Source organism: Theropithecus gelada, chromosome 15, assembly GCF_003255815.1.
Source record: "Theropithecus gelada isolate Dixy chromosome 15, Tgel_1.0, whole genome shotgun sequence".
Lineage (NCBI taxonomy): Eukaryota > Metazoa > Chordata > Mammalia > Primates > Cercopithecidae > Theropithecus > Theropithecus gelada.
In genome coordinates this window covers 46,651,830-46,663,832 of record NC_037683.1, presented here as the reverse complement: position 1 = coordinate 46,663,832, position 12,003 = coordinate 46,651,830, and the positions used below count along the sequence as shown (strand labels likewise).

The 12,003-nt window shown below is 41.6% G+C and overlaps 1 pseudogene across 1 annotated transcript; it reads left to right on the top strand.

The window, feature by feature from the left end:
* The first annotated feature begins 11,328 nt into the window (after window positions 1-11,328).
* Window positions 11,329-11,589, top strand: LOC112608474 (annotated as a pseudogene). The gene has a single exon (XR_003115999.1). The product of XR_003115999.1 is annotated as a 40S ribosomal protein S29 pseudogene (transcript).
* The last annotated feature ends 414 nt before the right edge of the window (window positions 11,590-12,003 follow it).

Here is a 12,003-nt window from a genome sequence, read left to right as displayed (position 1 = left end):
GGATACCAAGACACCTGAAACCTTATCATGAGCCAGATGCCAAGGAAGAGATTCCAGGATCCCGAGGACCCCTCCCTCCCATTGCAGCCATGTCAAGACTGACACTGAGGAGGACCCCAACTGTCACGGGAACACCTGTCAAACACAGCCACCTACCTAGGGACAGATCAAGAAGCTGTCACAGATGGCGGAAGAAAACCTGAGGAAAGCAGGACAACCAGTCACAATGAGTAATTTAACGATAGCTATGATAGCAGTTATCATCACAGACATGAGTAATCCTTCAACAAGGGCTGACACAGAGAACAATTATACTTATTGGGCATATTTATCAATCTTGGCTGGCAATAATGCCTGGATGTAATCACTCTATGACATAATTACACATGCTTTCTGATCTCAGTATTTACCATAATAAATCTGCTCCTATAATTGAGGCATATCGTCCCCAAAAACCTATTTGTAAACAGAATTGGACCTGGCCAGAAATAATGAACATACTTGTTTGGGAAGATTGCACTGCAGAGCAGGCAGAGGTGCTGCGCAGTGATTCCTATGGAATCATTATTGATTGGTCTCCTAAGGGGACGTTTAACTTAAATTGCACCTCTCAGTCTGCGTGCCACAGCCACACTGTGTTCAGCTGGTCTAAACAAAATGGTCAGACGGTAGAAATGGTAAGAAATACTGCAAGAGTTCCTATTATCTGGAAACAGGGCAGTATAGTGCCACCTCAACCTTAAATGACATGGCCCGCTCTAGGAGCTAAACATAAGGATTTATGGAAACTATTAATGGCTCTTAATAAGATCAAAATTAGGGAAAGAATAAAAAAGCATCTAGAAGGACACTCTGCAAACTTGTCTTTGGATGTTGCAAAATTAAAAGAACAAATATTTAAAGCATCCCAGGCACACCTGACCTTAATGCCAGGAACTGGAGTGCTTGAAGGAGCTGCAGACAGATTAGCAGCTATTAACCCATTAAAATGGATCAAGACACTTGGAGGCTTGGTGATTTCAATGATGATTGTGCTTTTAATCTGTGTTGTCTGTCTTTGTATAGTCTGCAGATGCGGATCCCAGCTCCTGCAAGAAGTAGCTCACTGTGACAAAGCTGCCTTTGCTTTTATTGCTTTGCAAAACAAAAAAGAGGGACATGTTGGGAACAGGCCCCCAAATCTGGCCATAAACTGGCCCCAAAACTGGCCATAAACAAAATCTCTGCTGCACTGTGACATGTTCGTGATGGCCATGATGCCCATACTGAAGGCTGTGGGTTTACTGGAATGAGGGCAAGGAACACCTGGCCCATCCAGGGTGGAAAACTGTTTAAAGGCATTCCTAAACCACAAACAATAGCAATCTGTGCCTTAAGGACATGTTCCTGCTGCAGACAACTAGCCAGAGCCCATCCCTTTGTTTTAGCCCATCTCTTTGTTTCCCATAAGGAATACTTTTCGCTAATCTATAATCTCTAGAAATAATGCTTATCACTGGCTTGCTGTCAATAAATATGTGGGTCAAACTCCGTTCGCAGCTGTGAGCTCTGAAGGCTGTGAGTCCCCTGATTTCCCACTCCACACTATATATTTCTGTGTGTGTGTCTTTAATTCCTCTAGTGCCACTGGGTTAGAGTCTCCATGACCGAGCTGGTCTTGGCAGGCATGCACTGCCATGCCCAGCTAATTTTTGTTTTTGTTTTTGTTTTGTTTTTTTAAGATGGAGTCTCGCTTTGTCGCCCAGGCTGGAGTACAGTGGCGCGATCTCGGCTCACTGCAAGCTCTGACTCCCAGGTTCACGCCATTCTCCTGCCTCAGCCTCCAAGTAGCTGGGACTACAGGCGCGCACCACCACGCCTGGCTAATTTTTTGTATTTTTAGTAGAGATGGGGTTTCACCGTTTTAGCCAGGATGGTCTCGATCTCCTGATCTCGTGATCCGCCCGCCTCGGCCTCCCAAAGTGCTGGGATTACAGGCATGAGCCACCGTGCCTGGCTAATTTTTGTATTTTTAGTAGAGACAGGGTTTGCCATGTTTGCCAGGCTGGTCTCAAACTCCTGGCCTCAAGTGATCTACACACCTTAGCCTCCCAAAGTGTTGGGATTACAGGCATGAGCCACCACACCCAGCTTGCATTTTGGTTTTTGGTTTGTATTCCCCCTTTTTATCAGGGTGTGCAGGATGTAGTGTTGATAGCCAAGCTTCTATTTTGTCCTGTGCCAATGCTGAAGGTGCGCTGCCTACCCTGGGTCCACTGTGTCCTTCAGTAGTACCCCAGTGGCCAGAAGACTTGGAGTTGGAGGACTTGTAGCCAGTTGGATGTTCTGGGCTGGACAAAAGTAGAGATGGGAGGGCATTAATTGTCCCTTGAATTCCTTTTGAGCAGTGTGGGAGCCAAGGACTAGGAGTCGAGAAGTGGGATTATAAAACTTGTCTATGGATTCTGTGTGTTGAGCTGCTGTGGTCTTAGCTCGTCATAATTAGCTATCCAAACCCTCCTCCTGCCCTTTGAAGTTTAGGCCAGTTTCAAAAGGCCCTGCAATATAAAAATAAAATAATGCCCTTCCTCCACAAAGGAAAATATAGTCCCTCTTAACCAGAAGACTTAAGTCTTACTAAAAACTTAAAAAGAGGAATCTCCCAAGGATCAATTACAACCAAAATGAAAGGGCCCCCACTGGATATTAAATACTCCCACCACTGTTAAAAGTCAAGAAATAACTACTTGAGTATACCTATCAAGGATTAAACCTGTTTCCTGAGTCACTGGCACAAAGGGAAGACATCCTGACCTACATCTATAAACCTTTGGAAGACTTCTGCTAACTACTTAAAATAATCAACACTCACCCAGAAGTGGTAATGTGATGCTGTAGGTGGAAACAGCAGTTTTAATTTTTCTTTTCTTCCTGATTGTAATACTTCTTTTCTACCATCTGATCCAGTGTGGGTGGGAACAAAACTCTATACTAAACATTTCAAAATTTATAACATCAGAGAATCATCTTCACAGTTGCTAGATTTGTCATCAACATCCCCAGGATAGAAAGTTCCATCTTCTGGCCTACCTGGAAAATCTCACGGCCATCTCCCCAGACTTGTTAGGTGGAACTCTCCCCGACTTAATGGGTTCCACCTGAACCCCCTCATTGCTATTATGTGGACCTGGAAAGTTGGGTATCTATACTTCTAGTGCACTAATGATTCTATCTTTTGCACCCAGTGTTGTGTTAATGACACAAAAGTCAAGTTTCCTGCAATGCTCTGATCCAACCTTAGTTGCCAAGTTCCCAATGCCACAGCAAAGTAAACGGGACAGAACTTGTAAGCAACAAGACCACCTACGGTTCCTTCTCCTGGATCAGAACATACAGGAGAAAAAAAAAAAAAAGGAATACATGGGAGAAAAACAACTATATAGTCTGGGAAGGTGGGAGTACCTCCCTCCCCTTTTGGAAAACAAAGATTGTTCAACCACCCCAATTAGAACAGGGAAAAATATCTCTAGAGACACAACTTGGCAGCAAAGGGTAGGCATCACACCCTATAGGGTCCCTGTTTGTGCTCTAAATGGGCTTGTTTTTGTTTGTGGCCATGAGTGGGAAGAAGTCATGCCCCGTAACCACTCCTGACTCCCTGAGGAGTCACCTGTTCTTTTAAGAGTAGCTTTGCCTTGTATATCAAAAACATGAAGCAGAGGTGACCATATGTTGGCCACCCTTTCCCCTCCAGGAGTCACACAGTCTATAACCCCATAAGACCCAAGAACACCAGAAATAAAGGAGCAATAGTGTTGCTGGTTGAGAGTAGTTGTCCAGGTTCTTGGCGTTTTGAACAAAGAATCAGACAAAACACACAAACAAAGCAAGGCAGTAAAAGCAGAGACTTACTTTAAATAAAAGTATGCCCCATAGGGTAGGAGTGGGCCCAAGCAAGTGGCTCAAGAGCATCACTTACAGAATTTTCTGGGATTTAAATACCCTCTAGAGACCAGGCGTGGTGGCTCACATCTGTTATCTCAGCACTTTGGGAGGCCAAAATGAGTGGATCACCTGAGGTCAGGAGTTCGAGACCACCTGACCAACATGGTAAAACCGTCTCTACTAAAAATACAAAATTAGCTGGGTGTGGTGGTGCATGCCTGTAATCCCAGCTATCCGGGAGGCTGAGGCAGGACAACTGCTTGAACCTGGGATGCAGAGGTTGCAGTGAGTCAAGATTGCACCATTGCACTCCAGCCTGGGCAACAAGAGCAAACCTCCGTCTCAAAAACAAAACAAAACAAAAAAACCACAAGTTCAGAAAACATATTGGAGGGAATAATCGAGGAAAACTTCCCTGGCCTTGCTAAAGATCTAGACATCCAAATACAAGAAGCTCAAGGAATACCTGGGACATTCATCACATGAAGACTATTACCTAGGCACATAGTCATCAGGTTATCGTTATCTAAAGTCAAGACAAAGGAAAGAATCTTAAGAGCTGTGAGGCAATAGCACCAGGTAAACTATAAAAGAAAACCTATCAGATTAACAGCAGATTTCTCAGCAGAAACCCCTACAATCTAGAAGGGATTTGGGTCCTATTTTTAGTCTCCTTAAACAAAACAATTATCAGCCAAGAATTCTGTATCCAGCAAAACTAAGCTTCATAAATGAAAGAAAGATAGTCTTTTCCAGACAAACAAATGCTGAGAGAATTCACCACTACCAAGCCAGCACTACAAGAACTGCTAAAGGGGTCTCTAAATCTTGAAACAAATCCTTAAAATACACCAAAATAGAACCTCCTTAAAGCATAAACCTCACAAGACCTATATGACAATAACACAATAAAAAAAGGTATTCAGGCAAAATGGCATGATGAATAGAATAGTACCTCATATCTCAATACTAACATTGAATGTAAATGGCCCAAATGCTCTACTTAAAAGATACAGAATGCCAGAATGGATAAGAATTAATCAACCAAATTTCTGCTGTCTTCAGGAGACTCACCTAGCACACAGGATTCACATAAACTTAAGGTAAAGGGGTGGAAAAAGATATTCCATGCAAATGGACACCAAAGGCAAGCAGGAGGAATAGCTATTCTTATATCAGACAAAACAAACTTTAAAGCAACAACAGTTTAAAAAGACAAAGAGAGACATTATATAATGATAAAAGAACTAGTCCAACAGGAAATATCACAATTCTAAATATATATGCACCTAACACTGGAGTTCCCAAATTTACAAAACAATTACTACTAGATCTAAGAAATGAGATAGATGGCAACACAGCAATAGTAGGGGACTTCCATACTCCACCAACAGCACTAGACAGGTCATCAAGACAGAAAGTCAACAAAGAATCAAGGGACTTAAACTATATCTTACAACAAGTGTACTTAACAGATACTTACAAAACATTCTACCCAACAACTGCAGAATACACATTCTACTCATGAGCACATGGAACATTCTCCAAGACAGACCGTATCATTGGCCACAAAATGAGTCTCAGTGAATTTAAGAAAATCAAAATTATATCAAGTACTCTCTCACACCACACTGGAATAAAATTGGAGATCAACTCCAAAAGGAATCCTCAAAATCAGGCAAATATATGGAAAAATTAAATAACCTGCTCCTGAATGATCGTTGGGTCAACAATGAAAATAAGATGGAAATTTAAAAATTCTTTGAATCGAACGGTAATAGTGACACAACCTATCAAAACCTCTGGGATACAGCAAAAGCAGTGCTAAGAAGAAAGTTCATAGCATTAAAAGCCTAGATCAAAAAGTCTGAAAAAGCACAAAATAGACAATCTAGGATCACAGTTTATGGAACTGGAGAAACAAGAACAATCTAAACCCAAACTCAACGGAAGAAAAGAAACAATGAAGATTGGAGCAGAACTAAATTAAACTGAAATAACAACAACAATACAAAAGATAAATGAAACAAAAAGCTGGTTCTTTGAAAAGATTAAATTGATAGACTATAAGTGAGATTAACCAAGATAAGATTCAAATAAATTCAATTAGAAATGAAATGGAAGATATTACAACTGATACCGCAGAAATACAAAAGATTATTCAAGGCTACTATGAACACATTTACATGCATAAACTAGAAAACTTAGAAGAAAAAATTCCTAGAAATATAAACCTGGAAACATATAACCCTCCTAGATTAAACCAGGAAGATATAGAATTTCTGAACAGACCAAAAACAAGCAGCGAGACTGAAATGGGAATTTTAAAAAACTGCCAACATGGCCAGGCACAGTGGCTCACACCTGTAATCCCAGCACTTCGGGAGGTTGAGGTGGGCAGATCACCTGAAGTCAGGAGTTCGAGACCAGCCCGGCCAACAAGGCCAAACACCGTCTCTACCAAAAGGACAAAAATTAGTTGGGCGTGGTGGTGGGTGCCTGTAGCCCCAGCTACTCAGGAGGCTGAAGCAGGAAAATAGCTTGAACCTGGGAGGCGCAAGTTGTAATGAGCCAAGATCGCGCCACTGCACTCCAACCTGGGCGACAGAGCGAGACTCCGTCCAAAAAAAAACAAACTGCCAACAAAAAAAAGTCCAGGACCAGACAGATTCACAGCTGAATTCTATCAAACATTCAAAGAAGAATTGGTACCAAACGTATTGACACTATTCCAAAAGATAGAGAAAGAAGGAATCTTCCTTAAATCATTCTATGAAGCCAGTATCACCTAATACAAAAACAAGGGAAGGACGTAACAAAAAAAGGAAACTACATACCAATATCCCTGATGAAACAGATGCAAAAATCCTCAACAAAATACTAGTGAACTGAATCCAAAAGCATATTGAAAGGATAATCCACCATGATCAAGTGGATTTCATAACAGGGTTGCAGGAATGATTTAACATTTAACATATGCAAGTCAATAAATGTGATATACCACATAAGCAGAATTAAAAACAAAAATTACATGATCATCTCAATAGATACAGAAAAAGCATTTGACAAAATCCAGCATCCTTTTATGATTAAAACCCTTGGCAAAACTGGCACAGAAGGGACATACCTTAAGGTAATAAAAGCCATCTACAACAAACCCACAATCAACATGACACTGAATGGAGAAAAGTTGAAAGCATTCCAGCTGAGAACTGGAACAAGACAAGGATGGCCACTTTCACAACTTCTATTCAACATAGTACTACTGGAAGTGCTAGCCAGAGTAATCAGAAAAGCAAAAGAAAGAAAAGGCATCCAAACTAGTAAAGAGGAAGTCGAAGCGTCTCTGTTACTGATGATATGATCGTATACCAACAAATGACACTGGGATAGTTGGCAAGCCAAATTGTAGAAGAATGAAACTACATTCTCATCTCTCATGTTATACAAAAATCGCATTATACAAAAAACTTAAGATGGAGAAAAGACTTGAATCTAAGACCTGAAACCATAAAGATTCTAGAAGATAACATCAGTTATCTTTGGGTTCTTCATGACCAAGAACCCAAAAGCAAATGTAACAAAAATAAAGATAAATAGATGGGACTTAATTAAGCTAAAAAGCTTCTGCACAGCAAAAGAAATAATCAGCAGAGTAAACAGACAACCCACAGAGTGGGAAAAATTTTTCACAATCTATACATTTGACATAGGACTAATATCCAGAATCTACAAAGAACTCAAATCATCAAAAATAATAATAATAAAAAAATCCCAGGGTTCGGCACGGTGGCTCACACTTGGAATCCCAGCACTTTGGGAGGCCAAGGCAGGCAGATCACAAGGTCAGGAGTTTGAGACCAGCCTGGCCAACATGATGAAACCCCATCTCTACTAAAATACAAAAATTGGCTGGGCGTAGTAGTGCGCGGGCCTGTGATCCCAGTTACTGGGGAGGCTGAGGCAGGAGAATGGCTTGAACCCAGGAGGCAGAGGTTGCAGTGAGCCGATTGTGCCACTGCACTTGAGCCTGGGTGAAAGAGCAAGACTCTGTCTCAAAAAAAACAAAAAAGAAAGAAAAAGAAAAAAGAAAAGGAGAAAACAATCCCATCAAAAAGTGGGCTAAGAACATGAATAGACAGTTCTCAAAAGAAGATATACAAATGGCAAACAAGCATAGGGAAAAATGCTCAACACCATTAAGTATCAGAGAAATGTAAATTAAAACCACAGTGCAATACCATCTCACTCCTGCAAGAATGGCCATAATTAAAAAATCAAAAAATAATAGATGTGGGCCAGGTGTGGTGGCTGTAATCCCAGCACTTTGGGAGGCTGAAGCAAGCGGATCACCTGAGGTCAGGAGTTCGAGACCAGCCTGGCCAACATGGTGAAACCCCATCTCTACTAAAAATACAAAAATTACCTGGACTTGGTGGTGGGCACCTGTAATCCCAGCTACTTGGGAGCCTAAGGCAGGAGAATCACTTGAACCAGGCTGGTGGCGGGTGCAGTGAGCCAAGATCATGCCATTACACTCCAGCCTGGATGACGAGAGCAAAACATCTCAATAATAATAATAATAATAATTAGATGTTGGCGTGGATGCAGTGAAATGAGAACACTTTTACACTGTTGGTGGGAATGTAAACTAGTACAACCACTATGGATAACAGTACGGAGATTCCTTAAAGAACTAAAAGTAGAACTACTATTTAATCCAGCAATCCCATTACTAGGTATCTACCTAGAGGAAAATAAGTCATTATATGAAAAAGTTACTTGCACATGCATGTTTAGCAGCACAATTTGCAATTGCAAAAATATGGAACCAGCCCAAATGCCCATCAATCAACGATTGATCAACACCTATATATACATATATATGTATATGTGTATATATGTGTGTATGTATATACATACACCATGGAATGCTACTCAGCCATTAAAAGAAATGAAATAATGCCATTCACAGCCACCTGGATGGAAATGAAGACTATTATTTTAAGTGAAGTAACTCAGGAATGAAAAACCAAACATCCCGTGTTCTCACTTACATGTGGGAGCCAAGCTATGAAGACGCAAAGGCATAAGAATGATACTTTGGATTTTGGGGACTCAGGGGAAAGGGTGGGGGGGTGGCAAGGGATAAAAGACTACACATTGGATACAATGTACACTGTTCCGGTGATGGGTGCACCAAAATCTCAGAAATCACCACTAAAGAACTTATCCGTGTAACAAAAAAACCACCTGTTCCCCAAAAATCTATTGAAATAAAAAATAAATAAAAATAAACAACAGAAATTGAAACTAAGTGAACAAAAAAGGAGTTTGATATTCAATCAAAAAGTTACACATACATGCCTTTTGGCCTGAGAAGTCAGACACTAATCATATTGTTGTTCCCCTGTACATCATAAGTCATTATTCTTTTGCTACTTTCAAGATCTTATCTTTGGCCAGGTGCAGTGGTTCATGCCTGTAATTCCAGCATTTTGAGAGGCTGATGCAGGTGGACCGTTTGAGCCCAGGAGCTCAAGACCAGCCTGGGAAACATGGAACAACCCCATTTTGACAAAAAAAACAAAAACAAAAAAACAAAAAAAAACCTTGTAATTCAACTGTCTGACTGATTGCTTTTAATTTTTATTTACCTGTTTGTTTTTTTTATTTTTAGAGACAGGGTCTCGCTTTGTCACCTAAACTGGAGTGCAGTGGCAGGATCATAACTCACTGCAGCCTAAAATTTCTGGGCTCCAGCAATCCTCACACCTCAAACTCCTGAGGAGCTGGGACTACAGGTGCATGCCACCACACCTGGCTAATTTTTAAGTTTCATAGAGTTGGGGGTCCCACTCTCACTGCCCAGGCCGGTCTTGAACTCTGGGGCTCAAGCAGTCCTCCCATCTGAGCCTCCCAAAGTGCTGGGATTATAGGCATGAGCTACCCGACCCAGTGATTATTATTGTAATCCCTACAGCAACCACTAAGAAAGTTATTAAATATATATAACAATATATTTATCCTATAAATGCAATGTAGGTTTAACAGAAAATTAATTAATGTAGAAGACTGATGCCACCAAAATGGCAGAGTAATCTGGCTTCACTCCCTCTCACAGAAAACTAAAATCAAATATCCAGGACCAAAATTACCATCAGCAATATCCCAGAACTCTAATATGAGGCTGAGACAATCACCAGGATTTCCACACAGAAGTGGAAAAACTCTGAGCAGACAATAAGAGAAACAGACTTCTCTGCGACAACCCTCACTCCAGGCACCACACATGGAAAATTGCTCCTGGGTTCACAGTTTCTACACCAGAAAATGTGAGATTGAGGTAGACAACCAGCTTTCCCATCATCTTGCATTCCCTTGCAGGAAAACCATTCCTGCCTCAACCCACAGGAGGTATCACAAGTGCCTGTAAGAAGAAAAATCCCCCAAAACAGCTAGAAACAAAGAGAGGAGATAGGACTAGCAACCCTAGCCCATGTAACTCTGTTCTTCATCTCAGCCAAAGGAGATGCCAAATTAAAGTGACTTCTCAGTAGCTCCACACTGTGAAAGAAATACTCCACAAGTTTTCTGGTCACAAACATCTAGCCAGCCTTCCCACATAGCCAGAGTATCCCCTTTGGGATCTCCCCACCTCCCCCCACAACCCCATTTGAGATGGGCAGTGCTCTGAATGTTCACAAGAGCCAAGGCAAACCTGGGCTTAAGGCACCATCTATTACCAAAAAGGAGATGGTGATCTAGGAATAAGGGGACTCACAGGGCAACTGCAAAGAATGTCTAAGCAGGCCGGGCGCAGTGGCTCAAGCCTGTAATCCCAGCACTTTGGGAGGCCGAGACGGGCGGATCACGAGGTCAGGAGATCGAGACCATCCTGGCTAACCCGGTGAAACCCCGTCTCTACTAAAAAAATACAAAAAACTGAGGCAGGAGAATGGCGTGAACCCGGGAGGCGGAGCTTGCAGTGAGCCGAGATCGCGCCACTGCACTCCAGCCTGGGCCACAGAGCGAGACTCCGTCTCAAAAAAAAAAAAAGAATGTCTAAGCAAATATACCCTAGAAAGACCTAAACAAGTCAACCAGTGAAGACTAGAATAAACCACAATCCATCTATGCAAAGCCATAGATGTACATCCACAAAAAAAAAAAAAAAAAAGGCAGCCAACATGGAACCCCTAGCTCCCCAAAGAAAGTAGCCAGTGACCAACCCTAAGGAGATAGCAATGTTGAACTCTCAGATCAAGAATTAAAAATAGCAGTTTTAAGGAAACTCAGTGAACTCTGAGATAACACAGAAGAACCATTCAGATATTTATCAGAGAAACTTATGAGACAGAAATATTTTTTAACCTTTTATCTCATTGCACTCCTGAGAGCAAGATGGGTCACCAGCAGCTATACTGGAGCCACCCGCGAAAATTCAGCCAGGGTTCTCTCTCTTGTCGCATCTGTTCAAATCGGCACGGTCTGATCTGGAAATACGGCCTCAATATGTGCCGCCAGAGTTTCCCTCAGCACACAAAGTATATCGGTTTCATTAAGTTGGACTGAATGATCTTCCTTCAAAGGATTATCCAAGGCATCTACTCAATGAAAGACCATGATAATTCTTTGTACATAAAATAAAGATTTGAAAAAACAAATACTTTTTAAAATATTAAACTGAGGCTGGGCATGGTAGCTCACACCTGTAATCCCAGCACTTTGGGAGGCCAAGGCGGGCCAGAGTTGGAGATCACCCTGACCAACATGGTGAAACTCCATGTCTACTAAATACAAAAAAATTAGCCAGGCAAGGTGGCAGATGCCTGTAATCCCAGCTACTTGGGAGGCTGAGGCAGGAGAATTACTTGAACCTGGGAGGTGGAGGCTGCAGTGAGCCAAGATCACACCACTGCACTCCAATCTGCACAAAAAGAGCGAAACTCTGTCTCAAAAAAAAAAAAAAAATTAAACAGAAATCCTGGAACTGACTAATATATTTGCTGAACTGAAAGCGGCATTAGAGGTTCTCAACAGAAGAATGGATAAGCAGAGGAAAAAAATAATTGAGCT